Below are 19,519 nucleotides of genomic sequence, written 5' to 3' on the forward strand. Positions count from 1 at the left end.
TATATGGAATGTTCCTTAGTTATATGTCCAGAAACCAATACATGTTGAGATACAGGCCATTGCAGATCCACATTTTGCAGCCTGCATTTTATTTGCAGATGAGGCAGGATTCACAAGAGATAGCATATAAATTATCACAATATTCATATGTGGGCAGAATAAAATGCTCGAAGAATCATGTAAGTGAGGCATCAGGATCACTTCAGTATCAATTTATGGGCACTGACAAGTGACACTTGTAGGGCCATGAACTTTACCAAACATACTCACAGGTGCTATATACCACTGATTTCTGAAAGGTGAATTACCAGCACTGATGGAGAAGGTTACCCTTGTACAAAGATAGCGACTGTGTTTCATGCACAACTAGTGCCACTACATTTTCTATGGATTTTGTGATACTCCCTCAATGCAACATTTCATGGATGATTGATTGATCAAGTAGATTCAGTAGTATGGTGTTTCCTTTCACCAGACCTCAATCCAATGGAATTCTGGGTGTGGAGGCATTCCTACTTACTTCGTTCCTGTCATTCCCTCTGGAACATAGGGCTGTAACGAAATCCTTCCACCTGGTACGATTTCTAGCAGGTCTCTTCACTCTAGGTTTTCCCATCCTCTGCAGCTTCTCCCTTGATCGTCCTTTTCCCGTCTGTTTGGGACGACCACATTTCCTAACTCCTTAAGGGTTCCAATCCAATGCCACCCTTTCAACAGCTCCATCTGGTTTCCTCAATGTATGCCCAATCCAGTTCCATTTCTTTCCTTGGTTTGTGTATTAACTGGTTGCTGATTTGTCTCCCTCCAAAGATCTTCATTTTTCATTATATCTGGCCATATCACATTTAAAATACGCTGGAGACAGTGGTTGATAAAAACCTGGAGCTGGTTTTCAATGTGGTTAGTCACCCTCCAAGTTTCACAACCATACAACAGAACAGCCGTCACATTGCTATTGAAAAGCTGGAGTTTGGTCTTCTTTAAGATGTTCCTGTTTCTCCATACAGGGTACCCTTGTACAAACGCACCATTTGCTTTGCAGATGCGACTACGAATGTCCTCCTCAGTGCCTCCTGTAGTCGTGACTATACTTCCAAGAAAGAGGGAATATTGGACCTGCTCTACATCCTCTCCATTAATGCCATTAATGGCCAGCCTATTCGTGATGGTCGAATTTATCCACATTTCTTTGGTTTTGCGAACATTTATCTTGAGGCCTGCAACTTCCGCCTCTCTCTGTAATATGTCCAGTTTCCCTTCGATGTCTCGATATTGTTGTGCCATTAAGCAGTTGTCATCTGCGAAATCTAGATCTTCGAGCCTATCCCGCATCCCCCATTGCACACCTCTCTTCTGTCCCCCTATCACTCTCTTCATCACATGGTCCAACACCAACATAAGTAGTGATGGCAAAAGAATACACCCTTATCGTTCTCCTGCATTAACTTGGAAAGGCTCTGTTAGTTCTCCATTATGTAGTACTTGGCATTCATAGTCTTCTATACATTTCCTTGATGATGTTAATAATCTTCATTGGAATGCCATATTTTGCAAGAGTATCCCACATGACTATTTGACTGACAGAGTTGAAAGGCTTGTCCGAGTCAACGAAGGTAAGGTAGAGGGTGTGTTGCCACTGCGCACTTTGTTCCAGAATAATTCTAAGAGTATTGATAAGGTCCACACAGCTTCGATGTTTTCTAAAACCAACCTGCTCTCTCCTCAGTTGCACTTCCACAGAATCCTTAAAGTGGTTTAAAATGATCCTCGAAAGTACCTTACTCGCTACTGACAATAGGGTAATGCCCCACCAATTGTTGCACTTAGTAACATCTCCTTTTTTTGGGGTATTTTCACGTTAATACCTCGTTACCAGTCTGTTGGCAGTTTCTCCTCTCTCCATATCTTCTCTAAGAGGACGTATGATAACTCAACAGTGGTGTCCAAGTCTGTTTAGAGCATCTCAGATGCTATATTGTCTGGTCCTGGTGTCTTCCGATTCTTGATCTGCTGCAGTGCTATCCGAATTTCTGCTATTGTGGGTGCATTTACACCAATGCTGGGACTAGGATCATTGTATTTCGTTTGTTCTTGTTCTTCTATCTCACCACCAACGTCTCTATTTGGAAGTTCGTTAAAGTGTTCCATCGACCTATGTGATTGTTCTTCATGTGTAGTTAGTATCTCCCCTTTCTTATTCCTTACTGGTCACTGCCTGTTCTGCTCTGTCAGCCTGTTCATCTATCCACCTTCTGTGGTCTCTTCTCACACTCCTTTTCCCTTCCTTATCCGCTGCTCTTTAATCAGCTTGTGCCTGTACTTTTTGTTGCCTGGTCCTGATTTACTCTTCCCTTCTAATCTGCTATTCCTTGGCTTGAATTTCTTTCTGGAAGACATAGTCTTCATTCAGTAAACATTCAGTAAACAAGATGGTGGTTGCTACTTGCAACTGCTCCTCTTCCATTCCACACATCTTCCAGGCTCCTCCTGAACTTCCTGATTACCATGATGTGATCAATTTGATTTTCTCTAATATGATCTGGGGATACCCATGTTATCTTATGACATCTCCAATGAGAAAACAAAGTCCATCCTGTTACAAGGTCATAGCTTGCACAGAAGTAACTAAATCTTTCCTCATTATCATTCATATCACCCAAGCCATGTGCCCCCATTGTTGTTGTTGTGTGGTCTTCAGTCCTGAGCCTGGTTTGATGCAGCTCTCCATCCTACTCTATCCTGTGCAAGCTTCTTCATCTCCCAGTACCTACTGCAACCTACATCCTTAAAGAATCTGCTTGGTGTATTCATCTCTTGGTTTCCCTCTATGATTTTTTTCCCTCCACGCTGCCCTCCAGTGCTAAATTGGTGTCCCTTGATGCCTCAGAACATGTCCTACCAATCGATCCCTTCTTCTAGTCAAGTTGTGCCACAAAGTTCTCTTCTCCCCAATCCTATTCAATACCTCCTCATTAGTTATGTGATCTACCCATCTAATCTTCAGCATTCTTCTGTAGCACCACATTTCGAAAGCTTCTATTCTCTTCTTGTCCAAACTATTTACCGTCCATGTTTCACTTCCATACATGGCTACACTCCATACAAATACTTTCAGAAATGACTTCCTGACACTTAAATCAATACTTGATGTTAACAAATTTCTCTTCTTCAGAAATGCTTTCCTTGCCATTGCCAGTCTACATTTTATATCCTCTCTACTTCGACCATCATCAGTTATTTTGCTCCCCAAATAGCAAAACTCCTTTACTACTGTAAGTGTTTCATTTCCTAATCTAATACCCTCAGCATCTCCCGACTTAATTTGACTACATTCCATTATCCTCCTTTTGCTTTTGTTGATTTTCATCTTATATCCCCCTTTCAAGACGCTCTCCATTCCGTTCAACTGCTCTTCCAAGTCCTTTGCTGCCTCTGACAGAATTACAATGTCATCGGCGAATCTCAAGGTTTTTATTTCTTCTCCATGGATTTTAATACCTACTCTGAATTTTTCTTTTGTTTCCTTTACTGCTTGCTCAATATACAGATTGAATAACATCGGGGAGAGGCTACAACCCTGTCTCACTCCCTTCCCAACCACTGCTTCCCTTTCATGCCCCTCAACTCTTATAACTGCCATTTGGTTTATGTACATTATGTACATTACCTGTTCCAAACCCTCATTGTTATCTCCCACATTGGCAGTTATATCTCCCACAACAATGAGGATATCTTTCTTGCTCACTTTCCTTACAGTCTCTCGTAACAGGTAATAGAACCCCTCCTTCTTCTCAATCTCTGATGTCTCTGTGGGGGCATAGCATTGGATGAGCATCATGTTTCGGACCTTCATCTTAAATCTGGCAATCATGATCCTACTGGACACGGGTCTCCATTCTAGAAGGCTCTTCTTCGCTGCCTTGGTCAACAATAGCCCAACTCCAGCCCGTTGTCCCTCTTCCTCTTCACATCTTGAATATAAAAATATAATTCCATCCAATGTCTGCATTTCACCAAACTCTGACCACCTCACTTTACTCAATCCCAGGATATCAAGCTTGTAGTTATTCATTTCCCTTGTCACTTGTTTCAGCTTGCTACTCTCCCTCAAGGTTCGTATATTCCAAAAGCCAGTTTTCATTTTCCTTTATGTGCCCTAGGTCATTACCAGTTTATCCGTCTGGTTTTGTATTCTCGTCCCGGTTTCAGTTATCAGGTTATTTAAGAAGGGCGGGTGATTGGACCACCACTTCCAATTGCCTTGGTGGGGCTGCTACCTTGCACTGATGAATACAAGATGCTCGTCACTTTTTATTTCCCTAACAACAATACTACTGTACAAACAAATTTCAGGCTTGCAGCCGGTCGCCGTTCAATACTTCGCACGATATTTCAACTGGGCACCTGCCAGTCATCTTCAGGTGAGCCGTCGCAGACTGGCTAAAACGTCCTCCGTTCCGCAATATATAGCGTACTGTAACTATTCTGCGCATGCGTCGAAAACTTGATAGTTGAACCACACTGCCCGCCGGCAGCGCCCTCGCTGGTGGAATAGCGGAACTCAGTCGCCCTCTGCGTTGCTGTTTGCCACAGCTGTCGACGCACTCTGTCGTCTTCGATTTGAGCAAATCGTGGAGATTATGGGGTTCTATGCACTGTCCAGCTGGTAGCCGCTGTCACGGTTTAACAGATTTTCCGCCAGTCATATTTCTACGGATTCTTTAATAACGGAGTCCCAGAAAGGTGTTGCTGTGGACAAAATAATTGTTTTCTCATACTCCATTGAATGTCCAGTAGAAATACAATGTTCAGCAATAGCGGACTTGCTTGGCTGCAAAAGGTGGGTGTAACGTTGATTTTCAGTGCAGCGTTCTTTCACGGTGCATGTGGTTTGACCTATGTAAGCCATACCACATTGGCACGGTATTTTGTAAATTCCGGTCTTTTGTAGTAACAGATTGTCCTTAACTGATCCTACATGGTCCGCAATCTTCGATGGTAGGCGGAAAACCACTTTTACCTGAAATTTTCGGAGGATTCTTGCTATTTTAAACGAAGTGCTGCCAACGAAAGGAAGAAATGCTAAAGATTGTTCCGCCATGATCTCCTCTTTATTCACTTCCTGCTTCTTAGTTTTAACTGTTAGTGCCCCGTTAATCTGTCAGATGGAATACCCATTTTTGCTGAATAGTGGCTTTAGACGGGCGAGTTAAGTCAAACCACACGCACCGTGAAAGAACGCTGCACTGAACATCAACGTTACACCCGCCTTTTGCAGCCAAGCAAGTCCGCTATTGCTGAACATTGTATTTCTACCGGACATTCAATGGAGTATGAGAAAACAATGATTTTGTCCACAGCAACACCTTTCTGGGACTCCATTATTAAAGAATCCATAGAAATACGACTGGCGGAAAATCTGTTAAACCGTGACAGCGGCTACCAGCTGGACAGTGCATGGAATCCCATCATCTCCACGATTTGCTCAAATCGAAGACGACAGAGTGCGTCGACAGCCGTGGCAAACAGCAACGCAGAGGGCGACTGAGTTCCGCTATTCCACCAGCGAGGGTGCTGCCGGCGGGCAGTGTGGTTCAACTATCAAGTTTTCGACGCATGCGCAGAATAGTTACAGTACGCTATATATTGCGGAACGGAGGACGTTTTCGCCAGTCTGCGACGGCTCACCTGAAGATGACTGGCAGGTGCCCAGTTGACATATCGTGCGAAGTATTGAACGACGACCGGCTGCAAGCCCGAAATTTGTTTGAACAGTCAATTCGCCAGGAAAATTTTAAAATTCACAACACTACTGTAGTCTTCCATTTTTTTTTTTCTTTTCAAAGTTTGCAATAGTGCAGGTCTTTTGGTCTTTCATTAGCACAAACCTGTGCTTCAGGACTGCTGTACAGTATCACCCGAAGTACATGAAGGATTCAGTTGATCTCTTTCCTTCACACAGGAATACCATCATGAACAGCACAAGTCTTTTGACAAGCTACTCATGCATGGACTGCAATGCAGACTACTCTGACTTCATAACTCGTATCTTACAAGCAATGGAGAATTCAATACCAATTATTTTGGCTTAATATGTGTTGCAAGACATTCAAATAATTGTGAATGATTCATCATGGACAAAAGTAATGACTCAGCAATTTTTCTGATGGGTTGACTATCTACACAACAATGAATTACCTGGGTTATAGCTTACTTGTTGGTATTTTAACACTTTCTTAGCTCTACAACTTTCATCAGCGATCCAGTTGTCCTTTTTGTTCAGGTCAAGTGACAAGTTGTGTAATGTAATTACTATCAAATTGAAATGAGGTTGTCTCCATACCTTTGCATGTCAATTTATTTATTGTATGTTTTTTTGCATGGAGACACCAACTGGTGTCTTTTGCAAACGTCATAGCATTTTTTTACAAGTTTAGTACAGTCATATATACATATGTGATTACATATACATGATACAAATGTACCACTGTACCTAATAAGGCACAATATTGGGTGTTACATTGTACCTATTCCAAATATTCAGATTTTACACAACTGTATATATATATATATATATATATATATATATATATATATATATATATATATATATATATATAATAGAGGGAAACATTCCACGCGGGGAAAATATATTTAAAAACAAAGATGATGTGACTTACCATACGAAAGCGCTGGCAGGTCGATAGAAACACAAACAGACACATACATACACACAAAATTCAAGCTTTCGCAACAAACTGTTGCCTCATCAGGAAAGAGGGAAGGAGAGGGAAAGACGTCTGCTTGTGTCTGTATATGTGTGGATGGATATGTGTGTGTGTGCGAGTGTATACCTGTCCTTTTTCCCCCCTAAGGTAAGTCTTTCCACTCCCGGGATTGGAATAACTCCTTACCCTCTCCCTTAAAACCCACTTCCTTTCGTCCTTCCCTCTCCTTCCCTCTTTCCTCATGAGGCAACAGTTTGTTGCGAAAGCTTGAATTTTGTGTGTATGTATGTGTCTGTTTGTGTTTCTATCGACCTGCCAGCGCATTCGTATGGTAAGTCACATCATCTTTGTTTTTAAATATATTTTTCCCGCGTGGAATGCTTCCCTCTATTATATTGATATCATTAATGTGAACCCAACAATTACGTTTGTTATTGTCACTGTTGCATTTCGAAATCTTTTCTGTCGTCTTATTTTCTCTTCCTGTTTTTGCCAGTAGTTTCACTTTGTATTCACCTTCTCCTTTTTACCGTAATCTGCTATACAATTTTATCCCGCCTATATATACTCAATAATAATAATACGTAACCCACTTCCAAACCATAACCAAAAAATTTTTTTTGCCGCTTTCAACACTACCGCCGCTATAAAATCCACCATTTCTAGTTCACAAACAGTTCCTTTCACCTTTTAAACAACCATTTCGACTAGTTCTAATAACTTTCGCTTTATTTCCATTTCCGTTTTTCCCACATCACTGATAATTTTTAGCCGCTTCCCACAGGTTTTAACGTCATTATTTCTTCGTCAGACAATTGTTAGCCTCATTTTCATAATCTGCCACCACAAAACCACTCCTTTTAATATATTACACGCAGTTTTTTCGAAATATCCCCGAATTTCTCCGTCCTCTAACGTGTTTTGGCGGCAACACAACCACCTAACCTTTGTGCACATCGTTGTCTACCAACCCAAGTCCAACATAGCCCAGCTGTAGCCAACACCTTTTCGCCTTTTTTCACGCCAGATCTCCAGTTACTTTCCAGTCCACCTTTATCCCTCCCCATACATTTTTATTTTCATTTCCTCATGTTACACTTTCCACCTTCTAATAACATGTCACCCTCACAACACCCCCACAACGACCCCATTAAGTTTTATTTACATTCCCTCTGCAAACATGCCTTCGCCCTAGCCAGATTACGCTCCCATATTCTATTTTCTCAGGCTTGTCTGACATTTGGCATTACCCCCAAAGGCCTCACACTTGAAGTTCCCATCTCTGGCTGCAACCCTTCTTTCCATCAGTCCCTATACCAGTTCCAAACTGAACAATCCATTGCCCTCACCCACCTAATCCTTCACCTACACATCAACTCAGCCAATTAACACACCCGTCAACTCCTATGCTTAATAAAAGTCCTTAATCTTTCCTCTCCCACATCCACACCGGCTGTTCAGAGCATCCTCCTACAGGCCAACCGTAAATTGGAACAGCATGCCACCCTCCACCTCAAAAAACTATCCAATCTCCTGGTTTCCCACCTCCGGAAAGGCAACTCACCCACCCTTCACAACCTTTCCAGCAAACCTCAACCTCCTCTCATTGCACACAAACCCAGGAAATATGTCTGCTTGTGTCTGTATATGTGTGGATGGATATGTGTGTGTGTGCGAGTGTATACCCGTCCTTTTTTCCCCCTAAGGTAAGTCTTTCCACTCCTGGGATTGGAATGACTCCTTACCCTCTGCCTTAAAACCCACTTCCTTTCGTCTTTCCCTCTCCTTCCCTCTTTCCTGATGAGGCAACAGTTTGTTGCAAAAGCTTGAATTTTGTGTGTATGTATGTGTCTGTTTGTGTTTCTATCGACCTGCCAGCACTTTCGTATGGTAAGTTACATCATCTTTGTTTTTAAATATATATATAAAATAGAGGGAAACATTCCACGTGGGAAAAATGTATCTAAAAACAAAGATGATGTGACTTACCGAACGAAAGCGCTGGCAGGTCGATAGACACACAAACAAACACAAACATACACACAAAATTCTAGCTTTCGCAACAAACGGTTGCTTCGTCAGGAAAGAGGGAAGGAGAGGGAAAGACGAAAGGAAGTGGGTTTTAAGGGAGAGGGTAAGGAGTCATTCCAATATCAGGAGCTGAAAGACTTACCCTAGGGGGAAAAAAGGACGGGTATACACTCGCGCACACACACATATCCATCCGCACATTGGTCTTCAAATACGTCTGCTTGTGTCTGTATATGTGTGGATGGATATGTGTGTGTGTGCGAGTGTATACCCGTCCTTTTTTCCCCCTAAGGTAAGTCTTTCAGCTCCCGGGATTGGAATGACTCCTTACCCTCTCCCTTAAAACCCACTTCCTTTCGTCTTTCCCTCTCCTTCCCTCTTTCCTGACGAAGCAACCGTTTGTTGCGAACGCTAGAATTGTGTGTGTATGTTTGTGTGTCTATCGACCTGCCAGTGCTTTCGTTCGGTAAGTCACATCATCTTTGTTTTTATATATATATATTTTTATATATACAATAATTTATTTTAGTTTAATATTAATATTCACTTAAAGAATATAAACACTTGTCAATCAAGAAATATTTCAGTTTCACTTTGAATAAGTTCCCTTTGTGGCACCTTATAGAGCTCGGTAATCTGTTGTACCATATTTGACCACTAATGCATGGACTATGGTCTGTTGTTTTTAATTTTGTTCTTTGTCTGTAGTAGCAGTCTTTATTTCTTGTATTATAGGCATGCATATCAGGGCACTTTGTTGCTTTGTTTTGATGTGTCACAAATATATAATTAATTTGTAAAGATACAGTGAGTGGACTGTGAGGTATTTATGATGAACAAAGATTTCCCTGCATGAATCTCTGTACCCTAATCCATGGATAATTCTGATTGCTCTTTCCTGTAGGGTTAATATTCTGTTCATATGTATGTCGGCAGCACAACCCCATATCTCTATCCCGTAATTAATCTGTGCAAAAATGGTTCCATAATAAATTGTTTTTAATGTCTGATGTGGGACTACTTTTGATAACTGGCTGATTAGATGTAATGAACTGCTGATTTTATTGCATAAAAATTTGATATGGTTTACCCATCTTAGATTTTCACCTAGGTAAATACCTAGAAATCTGCAGCCTTCTGTGTCCACTACTTCCATTCCACCTATGTTACTGATAGAGGTTTGGTGTGAGTTTGTAACTTTAAATGGCAATAACTGAGATTTACTGATATTAACTTTCAAACCTTGATCTTGGAAATAGGTAGTTATTTGACGTAGGCCCTCAGTTGCTACCAACGTTAACTCATCATTTTGTTTACCAAGAAATAACAGTGAGGTATCGTCTGCATAGGTTACCAATTGGGAGTTGAAAGGTTGCTCTATATCATTTATGTACACTAGGAAAAGGAAAGGGCCCAAAATTGAGCCCTGGGGTACACCTTGCGTGACTCTCTCATATTTGGACTGGAAATTAATGATCTGATTATTGATTTTGTAAGTCAGCTTTGTACACTGCTTGCGGTTAAATAAATATGTAGCCAGCAATTGCATGGATGCAGCATTTACATTGTGTGACTCAAGTTTACTTAAAAGTAACTCATGGTTTACCGAGTCAAAGGCTTTAGTGAGGTCTAGAAATATGCCAGCTGTTTGCATTCCTTGATCAAGGGCACCATACGTTTTGTGAAGAAATTCCGTAATTGCTGTGATAGTACTATGATCCTTTCGGAATCCATGTTGTGTGTCTGTTAGGAACTTATTTTTCAAGAAATAGTCACTAAGTTGTGTCAGCAGCACAGCTTCAAATACTTTGCTGAAGACAGGTATTAATGATATGGGCCTGAAATTTGAAACCTCTTCCTTGGATCCTTTTTTATGCACTGGTTTAACTGTGCTCCATTTCAATACATTTGGAAATGTATGTTCTCTAATACTGCAGTTTACCAGGTGGGTGATTATTTTAACTAATTCCTTATTACAATTTTTAATCACAATACTACTCAAACCATCCCATCCAGATGAGTACTTATTCCTTAGGTTATTTATTATCCTGCCCATTTCTTTTTCACTTACTTGTTTGAATTCAAAAGGTGGCTCTTCAAAGGGGCAGAGCTTTACCTCACTACTCACAGTTGTGTTATTAACTGGACTAACAGCTGCAGATATAAAGTATTTATTGAAAACATTGCAGACTTTATTAGGATCTTTAATTGTGTTTCCTTCATGTCTTATATTTACAATTTCAGTCTCTGGCTTCGGTGTGGCTTTGCGGAATTGATTTACATTTCTCCATGAGGTCTTGGCTATATTGTCTGACTGAGCTATTTCACTGCTGTGTATCTGTTTTCTTAGATTTGAAAGCTCTTTCTTAAAGATTTTCTCGGCTTCATTGTGCTTGGCCTTAACAACCTGCAGGTTTGTTGACTTGTGTAACACATCCAGGTCCTGGATGTTTTGCCTGAGTTTTATCATATTTGCTGGAAGTATCAGTCTGTTGGTTTTTGCACTTTGGTTATGGGCGAACACTCTTTGTATTTTTTTAACAGGGCAGCATCTGTTAAAGTGTCTTAGCATAGTATCATAGAATTTGGCCCATTTGTTTTCAGATCCTTCAGTCTGGTAAACCAGATCCCAGTCCTCTATAGCTAATTTATTTCTTAGGGCAAGGATGTTACCCTCTTTTAGGATTCTTTCATTTGCGGTAACTTTTGTCATTTTTGGGATGCTTGTGTTTACATACTCTACAAGCTGGCATTTGTGGTCAGAGTAGTGAAAATCCATATTCCAGCACCTAACACTGTCTTTAATATGTTTACATAGTATAACGTAATCAATTCTGCTAGATGTGGACTTTGTTACCCTGGTATCACTGTTTACTACATTTACGAGATTATATGGGTTAAGAGTATCTATTAACCTCATATTACACGTCAATCCACTCAGTACAATTTTAAACGGGACTCGTCCAACCAGACAACATGTTTCCAGTCATCAACAGTCCAATGTCAGTGTTGATGGTCCAGACAGGCATTAAGCTTTGTGTCACACAATCATCAATGCTACACGAGTGGGCCTTTCACTCTGAAAGCCCATACCAACGATGTTTTGTTGAATGATTCACATGCTGACACTTGATGATGGCCCAGCATTAAAATCTGCAGAAATTTGCAGAAGGGTTGCACTTCCATCACGCTGAACAATTATCTTCAGTCATCGATGGTCCCATTCTTGCAGGATCTTTTTCCAGCTGCTGCGATGTCGGAGATTTGATGTTTCTCGCAGTGTCGTATTCTGCCTGTTTACATATCTCTGCATTTGAATACGCATGCCTATACCAGTTCCTTTGGCGCAATATTAGCACCTGTATGACTGCTAATTGATTATGAAATTAAATAAAATGATTAAAGAAAATAAACCCTTAATCCACTTGGCAAATAGTCATTTAATGTTATTTTCAGGATGTACAGCACCAAATCAGTTTAACTAACATTTTTCTGTGTGCAACATAGTATAAAATGATGGATCATTAGAGAATTGCTAACATTACTTCTTCAGTTCTCACATGCGTGGACCATGGGAAACACAGGAGAGGCAAAGAAAATGTGAATGCAATCCGCTCCAGTAGTTTGGACGCTAAGCTTGTATGATCATATAATACCATACACAGCAGCAGAGATCCTCATATTATGACTACCACATGGTTAATCATAGATTAAAAAGGGAGTCAAAAACCAAACGTCAGGTATTTGAATGAACAGCACATGCTGAAAAAACATCAAGATTTGTGAATCTAATCTGAAAACCATTTGTGAACTAAGAGTCAAATGTACTGGGATGCAAACTTATGAAAGGAAAGTTCACATATCAGAGTGAGCAGCACTTAATGATACCTATCACACAACCGGCAGAGCAATGCTTATCATCAGCTATTTAGGGTCACCTTCGTGACAGTGTGGATGACCATCTGGACCCACAATGTTCCAAGTTCATCTATGGTTATCAGAAGCCTCCTCAGATCTCAAAGTCTTGTACCTGTAACCCTCATGCCCGATTCTGAAGTTCTTCCTCTCCTGAAACTAAAAACCAAATGCCCTTTTCCACATACTGTGTGAGTTCTACTTTGGCTCTTGTCTAAGAAGCAAATGTATTTGTTTATTGGCCAATGGCAAACCGAGAACAACTGCTGTACCAATTGGATGTCTGAAAGTTTGTCATTTGTCACCCCTCCCAGTTGATTTCCAGTGTCCATCTAATAGGATGAAGAGAAGCAGAAGTCCTGACCTCCGCTCCTGCAAAACACAAATGGAAAATTACCAGATAACACCAGAAAGAGAAAGATGATACTGAATGGCAGAAAGAGCGGTTGTTTGTGACACTCAAAGCATGGTGCCATCTTGGCAGGCCAACTCTGTCTTCTCTTAGAAAAATACAATGCTTCAGAGCCATAAAGACAGCCTCTCCAACCATTATTTGAGTATAGATCAATGTAGGTGCCTATTTGTGTAAAAATTATTCGTTTGACCGTTTCTTCTCATGGCGACAGTGGATGACACTGTATGGAATGCTCTCATTGTTGTGGGACTCAGAGCATGCTCAAATACAGTCTGGTGGTTCATCAAAGCATTGCCAAACGCACTGTCTTTTGTCCTCTGCTACGAACACCTGCACAGTTTGATGCAATTAGTGGCTATTGTCAAAGGAAGCATCCCATGGAGCACTGTGCCCATCATCGCTTACAGAGTGTTCAGTGGTGCCTGAAACATGTCTCCTGTGACTGGTGCCCCCCTCCTTCGCAAAGGAACTCAATACAACCGGAAATTATCATATATAGAATTTACAAGTTGTAAATCAATTACTAAACTTAACAAGATCTGCTCATATTCTGTTTAGACAAGGAACTCAACCTACATGTGAGATCAGAATATAGAGGAAGCAGAATCTCTTGCAATGATCTTCTACAAGCACTTCTGATAACCTTCTCACCCAATTAGAGATGGTTGTAATCAACCAAATCACGTAAGTAGAGATTTCTCCCAATACAGTTACCCATCTAGCAATTGCAGTAGGACCCTTACAGCACGTGGAAATATTATATCACTTCAGGCATCAGTTTTGTCTGAAAAACAACCCTCGTCAGGTGACTTTCTGATTCTCCAGGGTGGTTGTCTTCCTGGGACGTCCCTATATTTAGCAAAAACGACTGGGATGGTACCCATTCTGAAGATTTCCTCTGTTATATGTGCAAGAAGTTCTAATCAAGGGTAATTTTACAGCTCCATTTTAGATGTAAATTAACATTTCCCATTTGGTGCAATAAACTTCTTCAGATGGCAACCACATGAATCTACCATCATATAAAAGGAAGTCCAGTAACTCCTGAAAGGTTGGTCGTGAATTGCAATGTACAAAGGATTTCCTAGCATGCTAGAAATTACTGTCCAACAAAGATTTCCATCTGCAGCTGTCTCACCTCTGTAAATTTTCACCTCATTAAGTTTTTCCAGTTGCAACAACTTTACAGGTGGGTAGAACTTATTTATACTGATAAGGAATATCTGCTGCTGGTTTAGTGGGGTTGTTGTTCATGACATAATGACAGATTGTGTCTCATAGTTAGGCTGTATTCATTTCCAATTGTCTGGTGCACATAGAATTTATGTAATGGTTGACGTCTTGTGGCATAACACTTGCACAACACTTTTTTTCTCCTCTTGCATTAGTAACTAAAGATATGCTCACTGTGTTGACAGTGAAACACAGCAAGGTATTTGAGAGCTGTGATATAAATCCAGTGTGGGTGACAAATTTTTCAGTGCAGGTAGCACTAACAGTAGGTACTGGTACCACAGATTGATGCAGTACTTCAGAAATAAACATTCCCTCGAATCACCTCGGTTTGATATTCATTGCCACTGGAGGTGCCTTTATGATTTTTTTCCTACTAATTATAATAGCAGGAATAAAAACTTATAATTATCTCCCATATCTGCCATAGCTGCAACATTCATAAATTTTCAAGCTACTGATTAATAGTATGTTAGCTAGATGTTGTGGCATCATTTGTAACCATATCATTCAGCAATGCTGCACTAGTGTCAGTCCTAGTCAAGGGAAAGGGTAATTTTATCAAAATTCAATGCAGGCTGTCATGAAACCGCTCTACTGTGCAGGAAAAGTCATCTCCATAAGGACACTGTTACGGTGTGGCTAATGGCTGTATAGTACTTTAGTAGAGCTGGCCATGATGTCTCCTTTGTTGATGCTGCTGAGTCTGCGTTGTCCATGTGGCTTCTCGTTGTATAGGCGATGATTCCTTTGCTGCTCTGGGTCCAAGAAAAGGTGCGGGTTTTTTAATTATCACTGGACTATCGAAATCATGACACAGTATTCCACAGTTTCTTTGTATCAAAAACACACTTTTATTGTCAAAGCTATATACACAACTACATTCAACCATGGCCAAAATTCAAGTGCCCGAAAACCCATTATAGACCAAAGATCACGGTCATAAGCTACAAAGAACATACAATTCCAATATCGATTATTGATCGCAACACCTAACTTAGTATTATCTTAAGCAAAAGCTTTTTTAACACGACTTTAATGTATAATAAAATAGAATTATGTCTATTTGTCAGTTCCATTACAATAGCCCCCCAAGAATTTTGTAAGTATGAAAATGCAAACAAAATTCTGACACCAGAATAATGGAACTGCCAAGAATATGATTTTAAATAAATTAAAATTTTTAATAGGACTGTTTCCTTTTAATTATGCTAACACTGAAATTGTTATACTAAGTAAAGGAAAACATACAATTTTTTAACCTTAGAGTAAATTAAAAGCAAAAGAAGATTCACAATTTTCACTTAGAAGAGTCCATAATGTTGTAGCACTTCACATGAAACCATTGAAAGACTGTAACTTTTAACTGCAGGCTTGTTTTTTTTTCTTTTGTTGCCCACTTTTCACACTACTCACAGTCTGTCCCACATTGTAAATCTGCACATAGGTGACTTCTGTCAAAAGGTCTGATTTCTGCTTGCCCTGCAGTGCATCTGTTTCCAACGCTTAGCTGTTTGTATTGCTTCATTGACTATAATGCCATGTTATCTTTTGGTTACATAATGTTTATATGTAAGTACATGGGTAGGGTACATAGTTAACCTTCTGGCAATGTTTATCTAGTGGGAGAAGTTTACAGTATCTGTCTGAGCAACACTACACAGGTATGAACTGGTCCAAAACAGATCCTTTAAAAAATAATAAATTCAATAAACATGTAATACAAATGCATCAACATATTAGGTGTAAAATATATTATCGCAAAGGATAAAAAAATTAAATTGTTTTCAAAAGTAAAGTTACAGCCAGTTTGTTACAAGGGTTCATATTCACAGTGAAAGTGCAAAGGTAGAATCATGGATGAAAGTTTTGGAATGGTATGTATCTATCAAAATTAAAAAATATTACTGCCTATGCATTTGCAGTGGTTGAGAGAGAAATATACAGTAATTCATGTAGTTTACTGAAAATGATTGTCTTCTTGTGGAGTTGGACATTTCAAGCACTTAAGTGTGTAGTAATTAGGACTCTGCCTTTAAGAGTAAAAAAATTTAAAAAACTTAATTGTTGCAAGACAGATTTAGTGCTGATTAGTGGCTTGCATTTTAAATGATGTCTCAACAAGTGTGGTGTGAGAGTTACACAAACTAAAATTACACAAATTATCAAACATCAATCAAATTGCATAAACATACAGAAATATCAAAACTAACATGGCTAGCATATTACACAGAAAATTCATTGCAAACACTTCATACAGTGAATACATATTAAACAAATATACAAAATTTCAAAATTTCCAGTGAAAAACTTTTGTTGAGTCACCTTTTAACTTTCTCAGACTAGTCTTATCCCTTTTGTTTATACAATTTCAACGAAACAATATTCCTTAGCTCAGAACTTTCCTGGATTTAAGATACACCAACCGGTATGCATTTGGGTGTGGATGCTCTACAATCTCGAATGGACCCATGTATATATCAAAGAATTTATTTATTTCAGAAGTTAGAATTTTTGATTTCTCATGTGATTTTACTAAAACATAATCTCCTACTTTAAACTTGGTTGCTTTGATCTTGCCATCATGTTGTCTTTTTCTAATTTCCCCCCTGTTTTATCATCCCGTTCACGCATAGTCATCATTGTGCATGGTGGAAATTCTACGAGTTCAGTGATAATGTTTTCTGGTTTTAGATGAAACATAATTTCATGAGGTGAAAATCCTGTGGAAGTATGCTGCAAGCTATTCATAACAAACTTCAAAGTCTCGTACATGGTCATACCATGTAGGATGTTTATGACTACAATACGTACGACATAAACGACCAATCTCACGCATATACCTCTCAGCTGGCTTTGACGATGGGTTATACAAGGTCCGGCAGAAAAACCTCCCCTTTAAGGAAAGCTAATAAAAACAAAACCAAATAAGGTAGAACAATTTTATTTATACTAAATAAAAGTACATATTATGCCATTTTAGAAAATACTCTTATGGTCTTACTTTTTAAATAAAACATCCCTTAAATGGCTTCCTGCACTGTCGACACACTGTTTGAGTCTTTCCCTGAAGTTATTCATTACTCTTTGAGTCATTTCAGGTGGAATAGCTTCAACCTCTTATTTAATTGCTTCTTTCAGGGCTCGTAAAGATTGTGGACGTTGTTCATAAACTTTTGCTTTTAAATAGCCCCAAAGAAAGAAATCACAGGGCGTTAAGTCCGGTGATCGTGGGGGCCAGCCAATGTCTCCATGCAACGAGATCACATGTCCAGGAAACATTTCCTTCACCAATGCCAGTGACTGCCGCGCTGTGTGGGCAGTAGCACCATCTTGCTGGAACCACACGTTCTCTATTTCACCAAAAAGCTCCCTTAGTTGCGGTTGGAGAAAGTCGCGGAGCATGGCACAATAGCGTTCACTGTTGACGGTTAAATTCCTGTCATTTTCTTCGAAAAAGTAAGGACCGATCACTCCGGAATTGTAAACAGCACACCATACTGTTACTTTAGGGCTATGAAGTGGTCGTTGATGAAGTTCTTGGGGATTGTGTTCACACCAGTACCTGCAATTTTGGCTGTTCACTGTTCTGGCAAGGTGAAAGTGTGCTTCATCAGAAAAAATCACAATATCGTTGGGACGAATGTTCTGAAGAAGGTCTTGGCACAAACTTACACGGACACCACAGTCTCGTTCACTCAGTTCCTGCGTAGTTACAATTTTGTAAGGATGCATTTTAAGATCTCGATGCAAGATTCCTCTCACACTTCGATCAGATATCCGTAATGCTGCCGCATGCTTGTTAGCGGATCGTCGAGGAGATTGTTGAACTGAAGCTCTAACTGCATCAACATTTCCGGGGCCTGTTGCAGTCCGTGGTCGTCCAGGTGGTTTCCTTTTTAATGCGGAACCTGTCTCACGAAAGTTAGCAACCCAAGAATAAATTGTTTTCTTATCGGGAACAGGGTCCCGTCGTCCGAGCGCAAAGCGAACGCGAAAAGCACGTTGAGTATTAATAGGCGGTTCGCCATTTTGAATAAAATCTTCAACTACAAAGGCACGATGTTCACCAGACCACGCCATGGCGTACACTGAAAACGGCACGCAGGCAGCTACTTAACGACGCGCCCCCACCACTCTGCTCCTTCTACTGTCCGCTGCACGTTACTTTGTAATCGGGGAGTTTTTTATGCCGGACCCTGTATACAGATATTTGAATATGTTTGATTCCCGATTTATCAACAAAGGCTTTCCAAACTTTTGACAAAAACTGAGAACCGTTATCCGACAAGATTGCTTTTGGTTTCCCAACATTTAAGAAATAGTCTTTTTCAACTTTTGTAACTATCCCTTTACCTGTGGCTAACTTTCTTGGCCATATTGTAGAAGTATATGTTTTCTTGTAATATCTGCATACACTTCTGTATGCCACAATGACCATAGCTCTCATGAGTATACCTAATTAACCTCTCAGCTTCCTCCTCAGGCCAGCATAGTTTCCAATTGTCAGAGTCTTCGTCAGTTCTCCTAAACAGAGTACCTTTAAACACCTTATAGTACTTGTCTAATTTTTCATAGTTCTTTTTTCCTAAACAGCTCTTTACTAATTTCCAATTTGCATCACGGTTCTGGCTCCTCCTGATTTTATCACACAATGATCTAACAACTTTTTCATTTGTGACCCCTTTAATATACCTAATTTTAAACTGTTTTTCTTCGTTCTGATCAAAAATTTCTGTTTCCCCTCCTACTGGTAGCCTTGATAGGGCATCCGCAACTATGTTGTCAGTGCCTTTAATATACTTAATTTCAAAGTTGAATTGTTGTAAATACAATGCACATCTTGTAAGCCTATCATGATAGAGCTTGCATTCCTGTATATAGCTTAAGGCTTTATGATCAGAGTACACTATTACCTTATGTCCAAGTAAATAGGTCCTGAATTTTGAAAATGACCACTGTATGGCTAATAGCTCTTTTTCTGTTATTGTATAGTTCTTTTCATGCTTCAATAACATTCTGCTTGCAAATGCAATTGTAGCATGAACTGTCTCCCCATTGACCTCTTTTACTTGAAATAATTCAGCACCCTACTGCTGTCAGTATGTAAACAGAAAGGTAAATTGAAATCTGGTCTGTGTAACAGGTTCTGGTTATTCAGTTCCTTTTTTATTATGTCGAAAGCCTCTTGACAATC

General features: G+C 39.8%; 1 protein-coding gene across 1 annotated transcript in view; it reads left to right on the forward strand.

The window, feature by feature from the left end:
- The window catches only part of LOC124789699 (receptor-type guanylate cyclase gcy-19), a 442,435-nt gene that overhangs the window by 396,001 nt on the left and 26,915 nt on the right, over positions 1–19,519 (forward strand). The gene's annotated exons all lie outside the window — the stretch shown is intronic.

The sequence above is a fragment of the Schistocerca piceifrons genome, chromosome 3 (assembly GCF_021461385.2).
Source record: "Schistocerca piceifrons isolate TAMUIC-IGC-003096 chromosome 3, iqSchPice1.1, whole genome shotgun sequence".
Lineage (NCBI taxonomy): Eukaryota > Metazoa > Arthropoda > Insecta > Orthoptera > Acrididae > Schistocerca > Schistocerca piceifrons.